At 33.4% G+C, this 22814-nt stretch overlaps 1 long non-coding RNA gene across 2 annotated transcripts in view; it reads left to right on the forward strand.

The window, feature by feature from the left end:
- The first annotated feature begins 370 nt into the window (after positions 1-370).
- The window catches only part of LOC115285769, a 63437-nt gene continuing 40993 nt past the window's right edge, over positions 371-22814 (forward strand). For both annotated transcript variants that reach the window (XR_003905688.1, XR_003905689.1), the window contains exons 1-3: positions 371-439; positions 12749-12817; positions 20158-20283. This is a non-coding gene — a long non-coding RNA (uncharacterized LOC115285769). The remainder of the gene's footprint in view (positions 440-12748; positions 12818-20157; positions 20284-22814) is intronic.

Genomic DNA, 22814 nt, shown 5'->3' on the forward strand with positions numbered 1-22814 from the left:
TGTAAGTAAGGAAACACCAAAATTAGGTACTGATGGTCAAAAATTCAAACTCATGATGTTTTATGACCATCTGTGACATTTATAAGAAGCAATTACAACTCTTCAATATAGGGTGGTTTAAATATTTGCTTTTAAGATGAGCTGTACAGAAAGTGAGTCTGTTTTTCCCCATATAATTGTATATGAGCTTTACCAAGAGACATATAAATAAAAGAATAATATAATAAGTTATACTAAAAAGAAATATAAAATAATGAAATAATAGCACACTGTAAATATTATATGACAAAGAGAAATATTTATCTTCTATGCATATTCTGGTTTTAGAATGATTTTGACTTGTATTATTTCAACATGAATTTTGTGTTTCAGAATGAAAATATTTAGATAAACACAAATAAGCATGTTTAAAAGGAAATGAACCCAACTGATATAAAAGGTAAGAATCCTCAGCTTCTTTCTTTGCATTTGAGTTTCAAATTTTAGCCCATTTTGCAGTAAATTTGGGTGACAGAAAGCATGAAATCTTGGTTTAGTGTTGGGCTGGGGGAGAAGAAGGGAAAATAGGAAGAAGGAAGAAAACATTCTTCATATTCCAAATTATAGGTTATGCTTAAATTGGGAAATATGTAGGGTGCCTGGGTGGTTCACTGAGTTAAACTTTGGATTATTGATTTCAGTTTAGGTCATGATCTCATGGTTCATGAGATTGAGCCCCATGTTGGGCTCCACACTGCCAGTCCAGCTCCTGCTTGTCATTCTATGTCTCTTTCTCTCTCTTAGCTCCTCCTTCATTTGTGCTTGTTCTCTCTCTCTTTCTCAAAAAAGAAAAATCAAGAATATCACTTAAAGGAACAACAATATAATAGAGGGATGGAAACTCATGCAAAATTATTTAAATTTTTCTTTAAACAATTTTTTCAGTATAAATTTGCTCATAAAAGTAACAAGCTTAACAGAATAAACATGACAACTTAACTTCTAACCTGGACAATAACAAAAAACATGCTAGCTTGCTCTCTCTCTCTCTCTCTCTTTTTTACTTTGCCCCTTTCAACCACATCTACACAGTGCTGAGAGAGTTCTTCATAAAACAAAAGCCCATCCCTATTTCTTCCTTGGTTAAAACATAAGATGTATTCCCAATGCACAAGTACCCAGTTTTGCCTTGTTGTCATGTCTCTGAGCCATCCATGGTCTGCCTACTTTGACTTCATCTCATAACCCTTTTCTTAGTCATCATTATTCTTCACCCATGTCAGCTATTTCTCTGGTTCACAATGAGCTTAGCCCTTTTCCACCTGAAGTAATTTGTACTTTCAGTTTGCTAAAACCGGGACTTTATTTTAGTTTTACTCATTCCTCACAAATTTGATACCAGTGTTCTTTGTTTGAAAATATGCAACTTTGCAATAATAGCTAAATATTCATGGAACATTGTCTCTGAATATCACTCATCCAAAAAGCCAGAATAATAATTATTTGACTAAGAGATATATAAATAAGAGAATAATGTAATATATTATACTAAAAGATACATAATATGCATATATGCATACTATACATATACATGTAGTGATAAAAATATATAGTAAACATTAGGTTAATTCAATTACCATTTTCAGTTATGCTAAAGTGGAAATTTTTAGTATGCATTGTTTCTACATTTTATTAAATGATTCCTTGATTTTCCTTAAGTCACAAACGAGTTTGGGTAACATTACAGACTGGTACTTGCATCAGTTTTGGGGATAGATATTTTTCAAATTTAAGAACCGTTTCAAAATGAATTTTTTAAGCTGTATCATATTTTTGTAAAAATGATTTTAAATTCAATGGTCAGTTTCTCATGGAAGATATTCTTAGGTGATATTTCTCTGTATTAATATATATTAGAGTCCTGGAAATATGCTCCTCTTTGTCCTTCTAGGAAACCTTGAAGGAATACACTTGATTTCCAACGAGAAGGCCAAGTGACAATAGTGTCTTTGCCTATATCTAGAAATTATTAAGAATAAGTATTTGATTTGTTAAGAGAAAATATATATAAGGAAATTTCCTATATTTTCTTTTTTGGAGACATCTGACTACAGTAGGCTTCTGCATCCATGTAATCTGAATTTAAAGTCTGATTCTGATATTTGCTAGCAGGATAAAATTATGGAAATAATGTTCTTTAACAACAGTTTTGTCATCTGTATAAGACACAAAATAATATCTACCTTATTAAGTTATTATGAAGTTTAATTTTAATTGTATAAAAGGTGTTACAATGTCTGAATTGTGGCAATGCTAAGTATATATTATTGAGGTATTTATACTTAACATACTTAATACTTGGAGAATTCCATAGGAACTGGTATCAGAGAATTTAAAATCTAGGTGTGTTATAATCATCTGTGGTAGCATAATCATGGTTTCAATCATCATAATTTTCCCAATTGATAAGTCACTTACCTACCATTCTAGAATTTTTATTTCGATAAGATAAAACCACAAAGAGGCTAAGGGTAAATATTATTTATTAAATCTAACCATTTATATTTCCGCCATGGATACCATTATCTTTTGGCATCTCAAGAACATTACAAAAGAGGCCTTGGTGACTCAGTCAGTTAAGCATCCAACTTTAATTTTGGCTCAGGTCATGAAGTCATGGTTGGTAGGATCTAGCCCCTTATCTAGTCTTCAGCATGGAGATTACTTGGGATTCTCTCTCTCTCTCCCTTTCTCTCTGCCCCTCCCCTGCTTTCTCTTTCATGCTCTTTTTCTCTTTCTTTCAAAAATAAATGAATAAACTTCATTAAAAAAATTACAAAATCAATAAACCCATCTTTTGTATATTAAAGTTTTCCCTCTTAATTGAACATGTCCTCCAACATTTAAATATGCTCATATCTACTTCACTGCTATTAAACAAAAAACATACAGTCTTTTGACTTGTCTTTCAACTGTGGCTATTGCTTAATCTCCTTATTCTCTTAGAGCAAAATGTCCAAAAGGATTGGCCATACTTGGAATTTCTTAAAATTTCTCCCTTCCCATACAGCTCTCCATCACACCATGACATCTGAATAATTTAAAGTCCTATTATTTATTCCCTTTCCTTACCACTCTCTGCTTATTCCTACCACAAATGATCCCCATACCCCTATACTATCCCTGTAAATAATCTACATAGCAATGCAGTATACATAATTCCATATTTATGTTTTTTACATACATAATTATATAAACATAAATATTTTCAATGTGATATATCTGTATTTATAAGTGTATACATATGTGCACAGGGTTTTATTTTCATGACCATTGCTTATGAGATAAACATATTATTCTGTTGTTCACTCTTCTTGTTTAATAATAATGTATGAAAAACTCCTTAAGTCAACTGTTGGAGTGTCTAATTCATTTATTTTATTATATACACATTATGAATATATGAATATCTTTGTATTTATATTTTCAGCCTCTATTTCTATACTTGAGTCCAGAATTATAATAACTCTCCTGTTTACTGATCTATTTGCTTGAATGGTAAAAGATTCTTCAAACTGTGTATGCCTTAAACAATGCCTCATCTTCTCAACAAATATAGTTGTCCCTAGAGTTCTCCTTATCACTGATTGACAACATAATCCATCCAACTGACTTGATGAGTGATTGTGTTTTATGAATACATGATTTGAGCATTAGAGGACTGCAGCAATCATACAAAACAAACTATTGTAATAATTTAAACTTTAACAGCACCACCCCCAAACACCCCCCCCACACACACATGCATGCACTCACAAACTCTGATTTTACAATGGGGCAGAGGCTTGGAATACATGAGAATGATTATATCATGTAAAATATATTGGAATATACAGACAAAATTGTGTGAGTGATCCACCTGCTATGACCTTGCAGTTTCGTAGAAAAGAGAAAGGTCAATGCCACTTCAGAGAGGGCTCTAAAAAATGCAGAGGTCCCTACAAAGTGGTGACAGTGTAAAGCCTATTCTTGGTCCTGACAGACTAGTGAGAAGAAAAAAGACATAGTTGTAGTGAAGTCAGGAGGTCAATCACAGTATATATCATCACTTGTCCATCCCTAAGCAGAGGTTGTGAGCAGGAGAGGGTCCTAGAGAGAAGGAGACACAGAATCTGAAGCAGGCTCCAGGCTCTGAGCTGTCAGCACAGAGCCCAATGCAGGGCTAGAACCCATGAACCATGAGATCATGACCTGAGCCCAAGTCGGATGCTTAACCAACTGAGCCACCTAGAAGCCCTGAGAACAAATTAAAGGGGTGTCTGGATGGCTCATTACGTTAAGTGTCAGACTCTTGATTTTGGTCAGGTCATGATTTCACAGTGGTGAGATTGAGCCTGTAGTCAGACTCCATGCCCAGCAATTATTTAACTCTTGCTTGGGATTCTCTTTCTCTCTTTCCCTCTGCCCCTCCCCCGCTTATGTTCTCATGACCTCTCTCTCCTCCTCAGACACACACACACACACACACACACACACACACACACATCAATGCATTGCTGTGGTTAAGCAAATAAGCAGAAAGGCCTCATATGAAGGCCCCATATGAATCCACTTAGAATTTTTCTTGGTTCCCATGTAGATCCAAATATTTACAGAAGCCCTGTGGAACCATGCATATTGTCATAGATTGTGTTGGCCAAAAACATGCATTCATTCATTATTTAATCAATCAATAATAGCTTATAGAGGGATTGCAATGACAGGGGGATATTAAGTAATTAGTTAGGATTATCAAGGAGGGTGGTGGTCAACAGGAGTATAGCCAGACTTCTGGGGATGTAGAGTGCCAGTGGGAACCGAGGCATGGAGAAGAGGCAGGGAGATCGCCTGTCTCTGATGAACTTTCAGTTTGCTGCAACCCTTTCCAGGCAAGCTCAGCAGGGCAAAAAGACCAGATGCAACCAGACACAGGACTTCTTGGCCACACAGATGAGTCAGTAACAGAAAGTATCACAGATGAGAGGCATCCGTCCCAACAATACAAAGACAATGCATTCTCCTATGTACTCAAATGTCACTTTGAAGTAAGTGGGATGTGGTAGAAAGAATTTGGACCTCTAAAAGAATGATAATTTCCTAGAAACTATGTGTAATAACTCAAAAGAAGCTCTATATAACAGAAAGGGTTGAGATATTCATTGGCAAGCTTGAGTTTCTCCACATAGAGGTGGGGAGACACTTGTGTAATTAGATCAATTCGATCCATATTACACACATGACAAGCCTGTGGCCTCTAAATCTCACTTCCCCCCATCATTAAGTATAGTAAGAATAGCTTTTTTTAGATATCTAAATAACGACCATAAGTGGAATATCAGTGCCTTGGATCCATAAAATCACATCCCAGATAGTAGAATCCTGACACTATGTATAATACCTACCCATGGTTAATACAGGTAGAAAACTGAGTTCAACGTTATGGAATGTAACTCCCCAGGTCAGTACCAGATCCCTCTGTATCATCCCGCATCCCTGAACACAGCACTGTGCGTTAAACACTATTGGCACTTCAAATATATTTGTTCAATTCACACATACAAAATAATTCTTATCACATAGAGTTGAAGGTATTGATGAATACAATTGTTTTCTGTAGCCTTTCCATAACAATACCTTTACATGTAATCTGATTAACAGATTTTTTTTTCAGATATTTACGTTCAAAATCGTTACTGATTCTGATCACAAGGTTGGCTATATACCTTGGTATTTACAGAAATGCACATTGAGTTCTCTTAAAGATTTAAACATTAAAAAAAAAAAAAACAGGTACATAGGGCACCTGGGTGGCTCAGTCAGTTGAGCATCTGACTTCAGCTCAGGTCATGATCTCATGGGTTTGTGGGTTCGAGCCCCACATCAGGCTCTGTGTGGACAGCTAGCTCAGAGCCTGGAACCTGTCTTCAGATTCTGTGCCTCCCTCTCTCTCTGACCCTCCCCTGTTCTCTCTGTCCATCTCTCAAAAATAAAAACATTAAAAAATTAAAAAAAAAACAGGTAGAGATATACTTTGATAGAACAGCTTTAATATGAAGGCAGAAACACAAATATCATGTCCTGAGGTTAATTAATGATCGATTATGCCTACATTATTTAAACAAAGTGAATTTATAAAAATGGCCATAAACAAATTGCTACTAATTTGTTTTCTTATGTGATTCACAAAGACTTCACTGAAAGCTTATACTTAGAAAGATTTAAAGGACAGATAGATTTGGGGAAACTATCTGAAAATCATGCAGGACTGTATAAGACAATTAATGGCCAATATGCAATACAGTTTAATATTGTTTAAGGAATCATTAAATCAGACATAAAGCTGTTGTGTGTTACTGTGTTAAGAAAGGAGAATATTGTCCTAATCATTTTCATCCACCTGTTTTGACCAGGGTGAGTGCCCTCTCTTTTTATGTCAATAAAATCTCGGTTTTACTAGACTCCAGAACATGGAGTTATATGATTTGGGATTTATTGGAATTATGCTGTCTTGTGTGATTGTTCAAGTTATCATTTTAATCCCCTCTTTTCACTATAAAGTAATGTATTTATATAAGATAAGAAGATTTAGCCCACACGAACTAATAGCAATTAATGAAAATAATTTAAACTAAATCTCAGATATTAACTTTGTTGTTATTTGGTTATTTCACCTAAAGTGCAATTTTTTCTAAGTTGCAGAGTTATTGAAAACTTACAGGTATTTGGTTCTGTATGGTAGAGGTTATTATACTCATTATAAAAGGATTAGATTAACACTCATCATTTTATAAATAATTTATAAGGTAGGAGTAAAGCAATAATGACCAGCAAATTTATTAGACATTTTAAGAAAAAAATTAAACCTACTAAACATAAATTATCCTTCACAATTTCTTGAGTTTGAAAGTGGGCAACATTCCTCAAGTACAACTCACTTCTCATTAACTCTTATGCATAAACCTGTAATGTAGCCATCTTATATATACTGATTCCAAATTTTTAATGCAACTCTAATATGCTCCAGCTTATCCTTACTTTGGGTTCTTCTTGCACTTACCCTACATATGAAATCATATTTAATACTTTAAAGGCTCATAATTTTGTTGAAGAGAGAATGACTTATCTTATAAAGAGTTAGTATCCAAAGTCTATAATGAGCTTTTCAAACTCAACATCCAAAAACAAATGATCCCGTTAAAAATGGGCAGAACACATTAATAGATATTTTTCCAAAGAAGACCTCGAGATGACTAACAGACACATGAAAAGATGCTCAATATTGTCATCATCAGAGAAATACAAATCAAAACTACAATGAGATATTATCCCATAGCTGTCCAAATAGCTAAAATTAATAACACAAGGAACAACAGATATTGGTCAGGATGTGAAGAAAGGGGAGCCCTCTTACACTTTTGGTGTGAATGCAAACTGGTGCAACCACTCTGGAAAACGTTATGGAGATTCTTCAAAAAGTTAAGAATAGAACTACTCTAGATCCAGCAATATGTGTTTACTCAAAAGTTACAAAAATACTGATTTGAAGGGATACATGTATCTCAATGTATTATCAACAATAACCAAATTATGGAAAGAAACCAAATATCCATTGACTGATAGATAAAAAAAAAAAGATGTGATAATTATTCAGTCATCACTGAAATCATTACTCAGTCATTACTGAAAGAATGAAATCTTGCCACTTAAAATGACATGGATGGAGCTAGAGTGTCATGCTAAGAGAAATAAGTAAGTCAGAGAAAGACAAATATCATTTGACTTCTTTCATATGTGCGTTTTAAGAAACAAAACACATGAACATAGAAAGGAAAAAAGGGAGAGGCACACCAGGAAATATTCTTAACTATAGAGAAAAAACTGAGGGTTATTGGAGGGGAGATGGGTGGGGGGATGGGTTAAATAGGTAATGGGTATTAAGGAGAACACTAGCAGTGATTAGCACTGGGTGTTGTATGTAAACGATGAATCACAAAATTCTACACCTGAAACTAATATTACACTGTATGTAAACTAAAGGGAGTTTAAAGAAAAACTTGGGGGAAAAATAAAAGCAAGCAGAATAGAACAGCAACAACAATTTAAAAAAGAATATTTTGATAGAATTAAAAAAGAGAAAATGGCTAATGTTTTATTCTTTAACTGCCCAAAAATGTTTATTTTGGATTTATAAAAACAATTTTAATTATCAATCAAATTATTTTTTTCATTTCTACATTAACTTACTTCCAATAATTTTTGTATACATACCCACTTTTAGCATTTGTCAACTTATGAATAGTAACAAGCAAATTTTAGTCATCCTAAAAGACACATTTTGTCATGTAAGTTTTAACACAATGGAATGATCCAGATAAATTTTGCAAATATGAAACTCTTCCAAATGTATAACTAACTTATTGATATTTTTTTGAAATGAATTGTTCACTTACTAATTCTTGAATATAAGAAATTCGATTAAGATAATACCATAGGGAACGGCTCTGAGATAGTGCTAATATGATCCATTTCGCTCTCATTATTAGCATCTAGAGTATGGTTCACCATCCCTTTGCATCCACCTTCTAATTTGTCTCTTAACTGTGATAAATCTTCCTCTGTCAATTTTCCTCTCTTTGCTCTTAAGGCAGAAAATGAAAATTCTGAATTTTCACCTATGTTTAATGAAAACTGAAAACATTAAATAACACTAGAAATGATGTCTCCAGAGTTCTATTATACCTTTTTTTGAAAGCTGATACAAAATTTTGGATACGCAGTAAGAGTCAAGGATAATGAAAAAAGTGATGATTTATTTCACCATTATCTTATGGACAATTACATCATTCTCTTTTTTTATACTATTTTAGTCTTTTTTTGCATAGTTGGGATAATTGTTAAGTAATAAAGAGTTAATTCCTATAGTGATTAAATATAATTTTTCCAATACATAGAAAATAATATCATAAAAATCTAATATATTTTTTTCAAATCCTTCCAAAATTAGCCAGAGACTATTTAGTAATTGTAATGCACAATAAGTTCTATGCTTTATTTAAATATTTATTCTTTGGTTTTGTTTTAGAAAATCTTTATGAAAGATTAAAAACTGTGAAATACCAACCCCTCACAGAGACAGTAGTGCTCAAGAAAAGACAGTCAAAAACTGAAATTGGAGCCCATAGGTCTTAAGTATATATATATATACACACATATATCCTACATTGGAAAGTAAATTATAAAATATGAATCATTTGCAGGTCCATCATTGCTATTAAGATACCTGGGAAATGCTGGCTTTTAGATTACATATCTAGAATGCAAATGGATGCTACACAGAACTGCTGGATTTTAGTAGAACACTTTTCTTTTTCGGTAGCAGTTACATTGTTACCATATGAAGCAATTGGCTGAATTCTTATTTTATATTTGCACCAGATGTACACTTAACAGATTACAAAAGTACTATTAATTCTTGAGATCATAATAAAATAAATTTTAACAATTTTTGCAGGTAAATCTACATTATATTTGAGTTGAATTCCTAATATATGCATTGCATGCATTACATATGTTCTATACATACATATACATATATGTGTATAAATACATGAATTTAAATATGTATATACACATATATTTAATGGCATTGTCAGTTTATATGCATTTTGTAGTGGTTTTATCTCAGTTTCCAGACCCTTGTTTAAGTAAATACGGTTTGAAAACAGACAAGAATTAATAGGTTCAGGTAGATTAGTGTCCTGCAACAATGCCTCAGGTTTGATTAGTCTTAATGGATTTCTGCTCTAAACATTTATCTAAAAAGTAAGACACAAGAATCCCTAAGATTTGGGGACATGCACTAACCTAGAGGTAAATACTTTGAAAATAATTGCATTAATTATTTAGGTAAAGCCACTCTGAGAACTATTTAATTTAATCAGTTCTGAAACTTGAGAGAAAAAAAGGATAAGGCTGCTTTCACACCTGGAAATGTTCAAGTAATTAGCAAATTAGTTTTCATCTGATCTTTATGAATTTGTTTATATGGTCAGTTGTTTCAGGACTTCTTAGGGGGGGAAATTAAATATTTTATATATATATGTATATATGTATATATATATATACACACACTAATAATGTCCCTTCATTTTCATAATATCAGTTATTCTAAAGGTAGACTGTATTTGTCATTTATGTTTCTTCAGTACAAACACAAATCCAATGCTTGTATCTATAAAACATATAAACTGACATACTAATATTGCATTCTAATTAATTTGATTTCTTGATTTCAAGGCTAGTCTTTATAGATAAGAGCACAAGTTGGCTGAATATAGTGCTCTAATTCTCCTTCCTTCATCTGCTCCAGAAAACAAATTGATTACTTTCAATATAAAAACTTTTATCAAAGCTCTCTTTCCAAAATTCCTCAGGCAATCACGGAAGATTGTCATTGCTAGCATATTTTCCAAATTCCCTTCTCCCCTCAAGCTCACCTGTATATAGCTGAAAAAGACACGCAGTTTTGAAGTTAAGATAAAAACTTAAGAAAAGAGACAGTTCAAAATATGAAAATTATATATCACTTTCTTAGAGGCACCACAAATAGAATCTTTGTCTATAACTCAAACACATGGCTGGAGGGACAGTACCAATTCTAAGGCGATTTTCCCAAGGCTTCAGTGGTAAAAACCCTATTTATTCTTGCTACAGTCTATGAATCCCTCAATCATTTATGAGATTGCCTCTCTTTTTTTCCTCAAATAAGGATCAGAAAAATAGATATATATCATATTTTTTAACCTTGAGCACAAACATAAGCAAAGTAAGAACCCATTAGGCCAAATTAAAATTCAGACACCAGTGAGAACTAATGCAAATAATTCCAAATCACTATATGTGAAATTACTGTCAGAGTCATAGAGCCAAACAGTTGATAATTAGCTCAAAATTAAAAAAAAAAAAAGATGACTGCAAACAAGTTGAAATAAAGGCATGGGTTGGGCATCCTTGAAAATTACTTCAACATCAGTAGATTTTTATGGCTAGACTTCTAGGGTTAATTACAATGTCAGTATTAGAGCTTGGAAGATAAAAACAGAATGCAACGAATGGTATAGGGAAGCCACGAGGAGCATAGAATCAAGGAAGATGGAAAGGATTTGTATTTCAAGGTGATTGAAGCTAGGAGGCAATGGGTTTGATTATCTTGATAATTTTTGACTAGCCCTAGCAAGCGGTCTTTCAATTTTTATCAGAAGGTTGTGGTATGAATGTGTCAGATAGAAGGCCAGGTGGCATTTGGAAATCACATTTTATCTCTGAGAATTCAATTTCTATCAACATATAATGGGTAACTTCCTTGACATATTGTAGGGTGTCCTATTGCACTTTGTGTGTTCTGTTCTCACTCACTATCATCTAGGTACTGATTTAAAATTAATGTTTTGTTGCAATCTTGTTGAAAAGTGGTGGGGTAGAAGGTACATTTATTGTGGAGTTATGCTTTCAAAGTAGAAGTATATGCAGTGAACTGCTATAGGAAAACATGGTCATGGTCAGAGAAGGTGTGGGTTGGAAGTTTTCAATTTCATTCTAACAGGGCTGTAATAGAATAGACATTTTCCCAAGGTTCACTTGATATTTCTATATAGCAATTGGAAAATGAGTAATGGTTAATGGATAGACAGTTACAGAGAGGGAGCGTTTTGAACAATATTTTTCAATATCATAGTACAACCTACAATGACAGTTGATGATAAAATAGTTTTGGAGGCAGAAAACTTCTTTGATAAAATGAGATAAATTTGCTGAGGTGAACCAAAAAAATGATGAGGACATTTATAAAGAGGACACATCCTAATAGAAATTATGAGTGGGGTTAGATTGATTATGAATTTCATCATGAGAATTCATAGAGCACTCAGTATGGCAGTAAATGGTAACTTTTGAAACTGCCTAAGGCACATGTAAGTCAGGATTGGATAAATAATTTCATATACAGAGCCATCAAAAGACCTAGTGAAGCACATTTAACATTTTAAATATATTATGATGACCTCATAAATGCAGTCATGGAAAGTGTACAACTCTTGTAAGTCTGTGGCACACCTGTACATGGTGGGCTATGAATAGACCCATTCTTAACCGAGGGGCTGATATTTATAGTTATTATAGTTTCTTGTTTGTTTGTTTATGCTACATCTTATCTTCAGCTATGACTAAAAACACCTACACATTTTCAAGTCTGGTGTACTCTCCATTGAGAGTATTTCTTTGACATTCTACCTGAATGAAAAGACATTTGTTCAATGATCCTTTTTGTGACTTCAAAAAAATGTATTATTCGGTTGATAAGTCTGAGATTTCTGCTTTGCTGATGTTGTTTTCAGCATGAGGATTCAGATTTTAAGGAAATAAAATAGAGGGCCTTTATTAAGTAAGCTTACCTCATATTAAATCAATCATTGATTAATGGGTCTGGTGCCACAATGTTACTGACTTCTGATGTGAACAGCATGCTTAAATAGTCATAGGTCATTGGTTACCACATCTGCTAGAGTTATCTTATGAAGATTGCTGACACTTGTTTTTGAGCATGGGTCAGGGGTGAGTGTGGTAGTAGTATAATATACTAGAATTAGATAACCAGGTTATAAATTCCTGAAATTCTGTGGCTTAGGCTGATGAAAAGCACCAGAGATACATTCTTGATGTTTGCTTTCACAAGGGAGAAGATTCTGACCGAAATTTGTCATCTCATCATTGAGCTTAAGTTCTTACTGGGTTACTACATCAGGTAATGGCTTGGTCACAAATTCTTCAGTACACAATTATTGAGACAGATGCTGCCTACCTTTATCTTAATAAGTATCCAGTGCACAGAATGACTGTCTATGTTATTGTTGTTTTTATTTTTATTTTTTAAGGGACGTTTTTATTTTTTTATTAGGTTGGTTTCAAATTAGGACCCAAGTAGTTCCTTCTTTATTGGAAGCCTCGGGGTTCTCAATAATTGCTCTGATGATGCTCAAGCTGAATCCTCATGAGTGAAACTCCACTCTAACAATAATGAGGAGCAGAAGCATACAGTCACTACATTGTGGATTAATAAGAAAAAAGATCAGAGTATCTTAAGCAAAATCTCTGTAAGTCAGGATTTCCTGGAGAAACAAAAACAAAACTAAAAGGTGTGTGTGTGTGTGTGTGTGTGTGTGTGTGTGTGTGTGTGTGTGTGCATGTTTTTGTGGAGGGAAAGAGAGATGGAGAGATTTATTTTTGGAAATCATCCTCAGGGAATTGTGGGGGCTGGAAAGTCCAAAACCCACAGAGAAGGCCAGCCAACTTGAGATCATGGGAAGGGTTGATATTGTAGCTTGAGTCGAGTGGAGGTCTTCACTACATCACTTTAACTAGAACTATTTATCATATCTGAGCCAGTTCCAGGAATTCATTCATTCACTCAGTAACAATTTTCTCAGTGCCAACTGTGTAGCAAAAACTGTTCTAGGTGCTAAGGAGACTGCAGTGAATAAAACAGACAAGATTCTTTTTCCATAAAATTATATTCATGTGTGATAGTACTGAGAGCAGGAATGAAATTTATGCAGACATTGTATGGGATATGGAATGTTCATATATGTTATAGGGAAAAATAAATCAGGAGATGGAGAAAGGGGTGCTGTATTATCTGCTATAACTGTCCCTGAAGAGTCTTGTTATTTTCTGAGTAGGGTTTTTTAAACCTGCTGCCAGCTCAATCAAACAAAAATCCTAGAAATATAATTTCTTAGGCTTCTCCACAAAATAATAGCCAGAACAGTTCATAAATAGCTTATAACAGTTGGAAAAGACCAGATGTTTTAGAAGCCAATCTTTTTTTTTCTTTCCTAGAGAATAGAGAAAGGCTGTATCTAGAGATGACAAGGAAAAGTCCAATTTCATCCTCAATTCTGATCACTGGCTACCCAAAGTAGATACCCATCCTCAGAAACCCATATTTTCATTTCACTTATCATATTTCCAAGTCCAGCGGATAAAAGAGTTGTTACCACTTTCCTCTTATCAGGGGGTGGGGACAAAATAATGGATTGTCAGCAAGTTATCTAAATTTGACCCTCACCTGGAAGATTAAAGCAGACTCAGAAGGGCTGTAGGTCAAATGTAAAGGGTCAGTTTGAGCTCCAAAATGCTCAGATGAGGGTGGAGTTTTCCCTTTAGTGAAGGTAGATGTACATACAGATATGCGGCATTTGCAAGAATACATTAAAATATAACAGCAGAATAATCTATTAGGAGAGGAGAGGATTTAACTGACAAGATGAATATAAACATGAAATGCAAAGAGCAAGATTTCTATCGTTAGTGAGAACTGAGTTAAACAGATAATGTAGGTAAGATAGGCAGTTCCTGGGTATAGTATTAGATTAATTTATAAGATCAGTGGGGGTGTGATGTAGGGGTAGCAAATTGTCTTAAAGAATAAAAAATAGTGACAATTACAAGAAATATCTGGTAATTTCCACTTTTAATGAAAAGGGAAGAGAAGAATGTCTCACTCTTTTCTCCATTCTTGAAAATATTCTTGAGTCTTTTTTGTGATGCCCCTTTTTAAATCTCTTTATTTTGTCATTTTCTGTGTTATGCCAAGTTTTCCTTAGTACCTTTCTTTCAATCTAATGTACTAAGCCTTTTTATTAGATTTCTGTGACATCTAGCTAAACTGTCAACTCCGAACTTATAGAACAGCTAAATTATAGAGTATGACCATTTAATGTTGACTTAGATATTGAAATGCTTAATGATTTTCTTAGATAAATAGAAAATTACAAATAAATTATTGGTAACCTTACTAAATGTATAAATTAAGGAAGATGAGAAACTATAGTATTTCAAGCCAAGGAAAAATATACACTTCTCATCCATGGAGAGATGGGCAAGGCAAGGGGCAAGGCAAGGAAACAAAGCAGCTGTGGATCTTAAAAGTACGGCATAGAGTAGGACACCAGGGATATGCAAATTGTTTACCGAAAGCATATAAACATTAGGACAAATAATACAATTTGCAACATGGCCAGACACTCTGTTCTAAAGCAAGTTTAGTTAGCAGGACAATGATACACTCATGACCAGGTTATTCTTCCCAGGAAAATTCCACCCTTGCCACACACAGAGGCTAAATCAACTGCATACAACAGAATCGAACAGCCTGTACATGCCACACATCCTGACCCCATTAGATTGTGGTGTAGGAAAAGTAGCTAAGAACATACTTCCAGACTTCTCCTTAAATTCACTGCAGTCATATAAGGACAGTTTTTAAAGCAGAAAGTGAAGTCATCAATGAATTTAATGATTTTTATTTCAGTTTGAATTAACACTGCATTATTAATTGTACACAACATCGGATGTTAACTTTCCAATTTTTTACCAGAAAATATTGTGCAGTTGATTGGGATAAGCTCAGGAAATCACCAACTCTGACTACTCAGCATTCCTCTTTCCCTTTTGCAATTTCTGGGGATCCAAAATGAATGAGGCTTAGACGGGAAATCACTTATCTTGAGGATCAAGAAGATAGAGTTTAACAAGTTATGATGATAACAGTCATTTGAGAACCGACAGTTTTAAGAATATTATCATCCAGCGCGATTATAACACCATTAACCAAAACACTTATGCAAATGCAACATTGTGTGTCAACCATACTAAAAGAAAACAGGTCTTGATCCTTCATAACAAAATATTGGTCCCACAACACCCCAAAAAACACAATTTTTTCAGCTACTCATTTAAATTAGTGGGAAGAATATGATGTAACACAACATCTAAACCAGCCATTTATAATCAGATGGCACCTTGTTGGGAACGTTACAGTGTTTACAAATGAATGTACAATATTTAAAATCTATAATCTGATGTTTTTATTTTTATTATATCTGATTTATTCATTTATTTATTTTTTTTTAATTCCAATATTGTTAGCCCACATGGAAAATCCTCCAATTCTGTGCTTGCAGTATTTCAGGGCAGCAGTAAACTGGACTCAAGCACTGGGTATCTTTATGGATTGAGCATGTGCTCTTTTTCTTTTGAGGTTTTATTTAAGTTCCAGTTTGTTAGCATACAGCATAATATTAGTTTCACATGTACAATAGAGTGATTCAGCACTTCCAAACAACAGCCGGAGCTCACTCATCACATGTGCACTCTTTAATCCCTGTCTCCTATTTCACTCAACCTTGCACAGGGTGGATGGTGACCATGAGTTTGTTCTCCATAGTTGTGTTTCTTGATTTGCTTCTCTTTTTTTTACCCATTGCTCATTTGTTCTGTTTCTTGCCAAATTCATCTTCCTATTTTCATACACACTGACTTACTGCTACCTGACACCTGTATGAGTTTGCAACATGTATAGAAAAGTAAAGGTATATGAGTCAGAGCTTTGGGCTTCCTGATTCCTAACAAAAACCATTATGATACTCAGAATCTTGGAGTCCTAGTCTGTGCAATGAGAATAAAACAAATAATGTATCAAACATTTGTGTGAGAATTTTAAAAGTTAGCATATTCTGAGGAAATTGTATTTAGAAGACAAAAGTGGAGAGGATCACTTCATAACAACTAAAAATGATTAAAATAAACATGTATATTTGCTAATGTGAAGTAAGCATTAAAAAAACACAAATTTACTTATTTATTGCCCTTCGATTCCTCACTCTCCAGTCACAACACCTTGGAAAGTGTTATAAGTCTAACCTAGAAATCTTAAGGAAAAGCATACATTGTACTCTCCAGTTTCAGTAAATGCATCTGAATTTTCATGCAATTACATCACCATCAATAAGTTCATTGAGCTACTGACTGGGGAAGCATTGCTGTGCCCAGAATCATGTTCTTAATTTGAGGTTATGCTAATCTTGTAACCTTGACCAAAGAACTTTAAAATTGAAAATCAGATAACTTATAAGATGGAATTAGCTACTTTAAGTACTCAACAGCCAATTAACTCGGTGACCTTCTAGGCATGACATGGGGAGATTGTGTAAAAGAATGTAGAGAGAAGAGAATATTGGACTAGTGCCCTTTAGGATTAAAGAAAATTCTAATGATGAGCATAATGAAGAGAATTTCATTAACAGATAATTCATGCATTTGATATATACCAATTAATTGACTGGAATAATTACTTGGCTCTGACTTTCTTTTTAACTTTATTCTCTTCTTTTACATAGCTCTTAAAAGCATAATTATCACTAAGAACCCTGAACTCTAGTTTTTATTATTTATATGGGTTTAATTAGATACTATAGACAATATATACAAAGGTATAGCCTAAGGACCATTTATTATAAAATTGTTTTAGTCTCATAATTAAAACCAATAATTGCATTAATTAGATTTCTGTTTATTAATACATTCACAAGTATCAAATAAGCATCTATTATGTGGTAGGTGCTACGTATATATACACATGTACATATGTTTCATGTGCTTGGATACAGTAAACAAAACACACAAGACATGCAGTCATCTTCACGAAGACATCCTGGTAGGAGAGAGAGCTGATAAACAAAAAAAGTAAAATATTCTAGTAGGGGAGAGAGTTCATAAACAAATAAGTAAAACCTGTAATATGTTAGGTAATAAATGCTGGGAAGAAAAAGTAAGATAGAGGGAAATGGGGTTACTAGCCAGGACAGGGTTCAGTTTCATTATTATTACACAGAGTATTAATCCTGTGAATAAAGTGATGTAAGCACAATGGCTCGAATGTAGTCAGGGAGTAAATTGTGTGTCTTTATATTGGGGAAAACGATCAAAGTAGATAGAACATTTCTGACCTGTAAATCACCTGGGATATTTCAGAACCAGCAAAAAGTTTTAATAGCCAAAAAGGAATGATGGAGGGTCAGATGATGGCCAAGAGATAACCAGGATGCTAGTCACAGAGGACATTTTAGACAACTTCAGGGACTTTGGCTTTGATCGTGAGAAGGGAAGCCACTGACATGGAGTGGAAAAGTCATATGACTTTGCTCATCTGTTAAAAAGATTTCTCTTGCTGCCATGCTGTGGAGGGGTATGAATGGCAAAGGTAGAAGCAGGAATCTGTACAATAGTGGAGTCTGTATGATAGTGGAAGGTGGCAAGGTGATAATGGTAGATGTGGAAACAAGTAACTACATTGTAGATGAAGTTTGAATAGAACTATAAGGAGCTGAAAACTGAACATGGAGACTGAGAAAAACAGAGATTAATTTCAAGTTTTTTAGCCTGAGTGACTATGGAAGTATCGGTTACTCACCACATGGAATGACAGCCTTAAAATATGGCCCAAAATTTACATTATAATTATATCCAGTTGCTAAACTCTACAGAAAAAAAAGGCAAAGAATAAACTATGCCTTATAGAAGATAGATTTGAAAATTTGCTAAGCGTCAAAGTGGACAAGATACTACAATACTTTCTGTATTAATTCTGGATTGTTTTAAATGAATTCCTGATTTGGTATAGTTGGTAAATCTTAATTCTATATTTATCATTATTAGGGTGTTTTGACCTCGTAACGTATTTTTTTAAAATTTCCCTTATATCTCATACTCAGTTGGATTGTGTGCAGTAAAGTAGCTTGTATTTCTGGTGTTATAAGAAGGACACCAATCCTCTCATCAAATGTTTCATTTAAGAACAATCTAATTTAAGGGCATAAAGGAATAATTAAGCAATGCCTCATCTGTTCAAATATGCTTACCTCTGTAGATGTGACAAAACTATTTTCATATATTAAAATAAGTCAGATATCTGAATACTGTTCACAGATAGAGAAGAAAAAGTAAAATATTTATATGATTTACCAATAGGAAAAACACAAAGAACTTTCTCAGCTTTTTCTTGGTCTAAAAATCCTTGAAATGATACAGCTTCAAATCTGCAGTCGGTAGCACTTTTCTTCTGATTCATCCTGATACTTAACTGATTAGATTAATGGAGAAACCTGCCAGTTTGAGAACAATCATTCTAAAGAATTTGTCTTTGAATCTGTAATCGAACGCAATATTCTGAGGGGAAATCAGCAACATATTTTGTGGTTGCAAATGAGTTTATGAATTTAAAATTTCAGGAACCTGCATCTATTATTTTTGAACCTCCTTAATAAACATTTACTTACACATCTAGGAAATGTCATAAAAGATTCAGCATTTATTCTTGGTACATCAGTTAGGTCTCTTTCAGTGCGAAATGACCAAAAACATAACTAATTGTGGCATGTACAATAATGGGAAATTATTGACTCAGATAGGTCAGTAGGCTTGGGTTCCAGAGATTTGCTAGGCATACTTCTCAGGTGGCACAATTTAGTTGGCTCATGGCAGTAAGTCTACCTATCTATCTCAGTGGATTTGAATTTCTAAAAAAAAAAAAAAAAACACTTTAGGAGAAAAATTAAAATAACTTAACTGTGTATAAGAGACTCTATTCTTTAGAAGAACTAGATTTTCCTGAAAGAAAGACACAGCAAATATTAAAAAAAAAGTTAAAAAGAAGAAAAGTAAATCCATCAGGTTACCAAAGTTAGTTTCTTAATAATGAAAAGACTTGACAGTCTTTTCTCCCTCCCCCCCATTGTTGCCATAACTACAGAATCATCTCACATCTACAGGTATCATTATCATGAAATGGGGCAAAAAAAAAGTTATATTCCTCAGGGATATACTCAAGCCCTTATCATTTTGTGACCTATTCATGACTGACCGCCTTTTTCACTTGTGTTTCTTTGTAGTTAACACCCTCCCTAGACCATTTCAACCACTGATATGCATTCTGCCTATACATATATATAATATAATAATATATATAATAATATATATGTTCATATAATAATATATTTTATTATATACGGATATATGTTATTGTATTATATTGTATATTTTATTATATATAATATGTATATTTTAATGTTTTATTATATATATATAATTGTAGTCTTTCCCCAAATTTCCAGTAACAGGATAATACAGTAGGTATATATGCTTTTGTGTCTGATTTATTTCACTTTCATAATGCATTTGAGATTCTTCAGTGTTCTTGCTTCTGTCATTAATTTGTCCCTTTTTATTTCTTTTTATTTATTCTAGATATGACTATGACAATTTGTCACCTCAACAGTTGATGGACATATGGGATATTTCCAGTTTGAAGTAATTATAAATAAACCCTTAATGAAACTTAATAAGTGGATATATGCCTTCCATTTCTTTCAGGTAAATATCCAGGATTGTTATTGCTTGGATATATAAAAAATTTTGCTTGCTTTAAAAAACCCACAAAACTCTGTTCCAAAATGACTATTCTATTTTGCATTCCCAGTGATAATATATGAGTGTGACAGCTGTTCATTTGCCCTTGGTATTGTTACTATCATTTCAGTCATTTTAATAAGTACATGGCAGTATCACATTATAGTTTTATTTGCCTTTAACTAATATGAATAATGAAATTTATCCATTAGTGACTTGGGTTAGTGAAAGAAGTTTTCAATTTTCATGTTTTCATCATATGTGTATCTTAACTGGAGAAATGTCTGTTTGAATTTTATATCCATTTGATTATTGGGAGTTTTTTCTTATGACTAAGTTGTAAGAGTTGTGGATAGCAGTCCTTTTTCAGATATGCTTTTGCAAATATTTCTCCCAGTCCGTGGTTTGTTTTCTGGCTACCTAAACAGTATCATTTGAAGAGCAGAAGTTTCTAATTTTGATGTAATCCAGCTTAGTGATTTGTGCCTTAATGTGTTGTGCTTACTGTTCCCTATCAACCTCCTCCAAAACAAACAAACAAAAAAGCACAAAACAAAACAAAACAAAAATACCTCAGACTTAAATATTAGCTATATTTTTGCTTGGCAGCTTCATTATGTCAGGTTCTACTTTTAGGTCCATGATTCATTTCAAGTTAATTTTTTTATATACGATAAGTGTAAATGTATTGTCTTTCTTCTATTGTCTCTTTCTCAATTTTCCCCCTCACCCTCATATTTCTATTTTTTTAAATAAACATACCCATTTATAAGGGGCACCTGGGTGGTTCAGTCAGATAAGCGTCCGGCTTCAGCTCAGGCCATGATCTCACGGTTCCTGGGTTCGAGCCCCGTGTCGGGCTCTGTGCTGACATCTAGCTCAGAGCCTGGAGCCTGCTTCAGATGCTGTATCTCCCTCTCTCTCTCACTCTTCCCTGCTCACACTGTCACTCTCTGTCTCTCAAAAATAAAATTAAAAACTTTAAAAAATGAACACTTAAATAAACACACCCATTTTTAAACCATTACTTTAAAAACCTATGCATTTCCCATTGAATTACCTATACAACTTCATCCAAAATAAAACTACATTGTGTGTATCTATTTCTGAATATTCTCTTTAGATTCATTTGTGTGTATTTATTCTTATACAGATACTAAAGTGTCTTGATTATTGAAGTCTTATTTTTATTTTTTAAGGTTTATTTATTTATTTTGAGAGAGAGAGAAAGAAAGAGCATGAGTAGGAAAGGACAGAGAGAGAGAGGTAGAGAATCCCAAGCAGGCTCCACAGAATAAGCAGAGATGATCTGAGCTGACATCAAGAATCCTACACTCAATCAACTGAGTCACCCAGGCATTCCAGTTGAAATTTTAAATAAGTGTTGGTATCAGATAGTTTCAGTCCTAGTACTTGATTTTTCCTTTTCAAAATTGTTTGGGCTATTCTGGGAGTTCTGTGTTTCCATATAATTTATTTAATCAAACTTAAATTTTTTTGAGATAATCATAAATTTATATAAAGTTGTAAAAGCAAACATAGAATTATCTCATGTATTCTTTACCAGTCTCTTCCCATAGTTACAACTTATGTCATTCTAACACGTCACAACTGATAGGCTAATTTTGACAAAATCCACCAATATTCTTATGTTTGAATCAGTTTTGCATACCAATATATATATGTGGAGGGGATGTGTGGGTGTGGTGTTTTTCTTTAATACTATGAGAATTTATTGCATATGTAAATTTGTGAAATCATCACTACATTCAAAAACTGATGAAGTTCAGAACCCCTAAAATTCTTTGTGCTGATCCTTCAAACTAATGTTTTTTATAAATACTTTTATATTTAAAGAAAAATTGTGAATATAGTATTGAGTTTCTATACACCTTGCACTCAGTTTTCTTGTCATATACTAACTTTGTTATAGTTAATGAACCATACATATTGATATATATTACTATTTTTGTTATATATTACTTTGAATCAAAGTTCATGTTAACCTAATCTTAACCTAGTTATTTTTTTTTCCTATTCCAGGATTCCATCAACACATTATTTTTTTTTTTGGTCTATTTCCTTAATTTTTTCTTAACTGTGTCAGTTTCTTAAATTTTTCTTTGCTCTGACCACTTTGACAGTTTTGAGTTCTAGTCAGGTTTTTGTTGTATACTCATCCATAGGAGTTAGGCTGAAATTTTCTCATGATTTGATTGGGGTTATTAAAGATTTAGGTAGAAAGACCACAGATGTGGTCATTTCAATCAGAATATATCAAGAGTATCTACAATCAATATGACTTACCTTTGTTGATGTTGACCTTGATTACTTTGCTAAAGTAGTGTTTGCTAGGTTCCTTGACTATAAAGTTATTCCCCTCTTTGCCTGGACTGGTCTCCAGACAGAAATTCTCATACTAAACTCACTGCCTATCTATTATTCTTAATATTGATTCATTTATTTTTTTAGTTTTAATGTTCTCCCTACCCCCC

This window comes from Suricata suricatta, chromosome 1, assembly GCF_006229205.1.
Source record: "Suricata suricatta isolate VVHF042 chromosome 1, meerkat_22Aug2017_6uvM2_HiC, whole genome shotgun sequence".
Lineage (NCBI taxonomy): Eukaryota > Metazoa > Chordata > Mammalia > Carnivora > Herpestidae > Suricata > Suricata suricatta.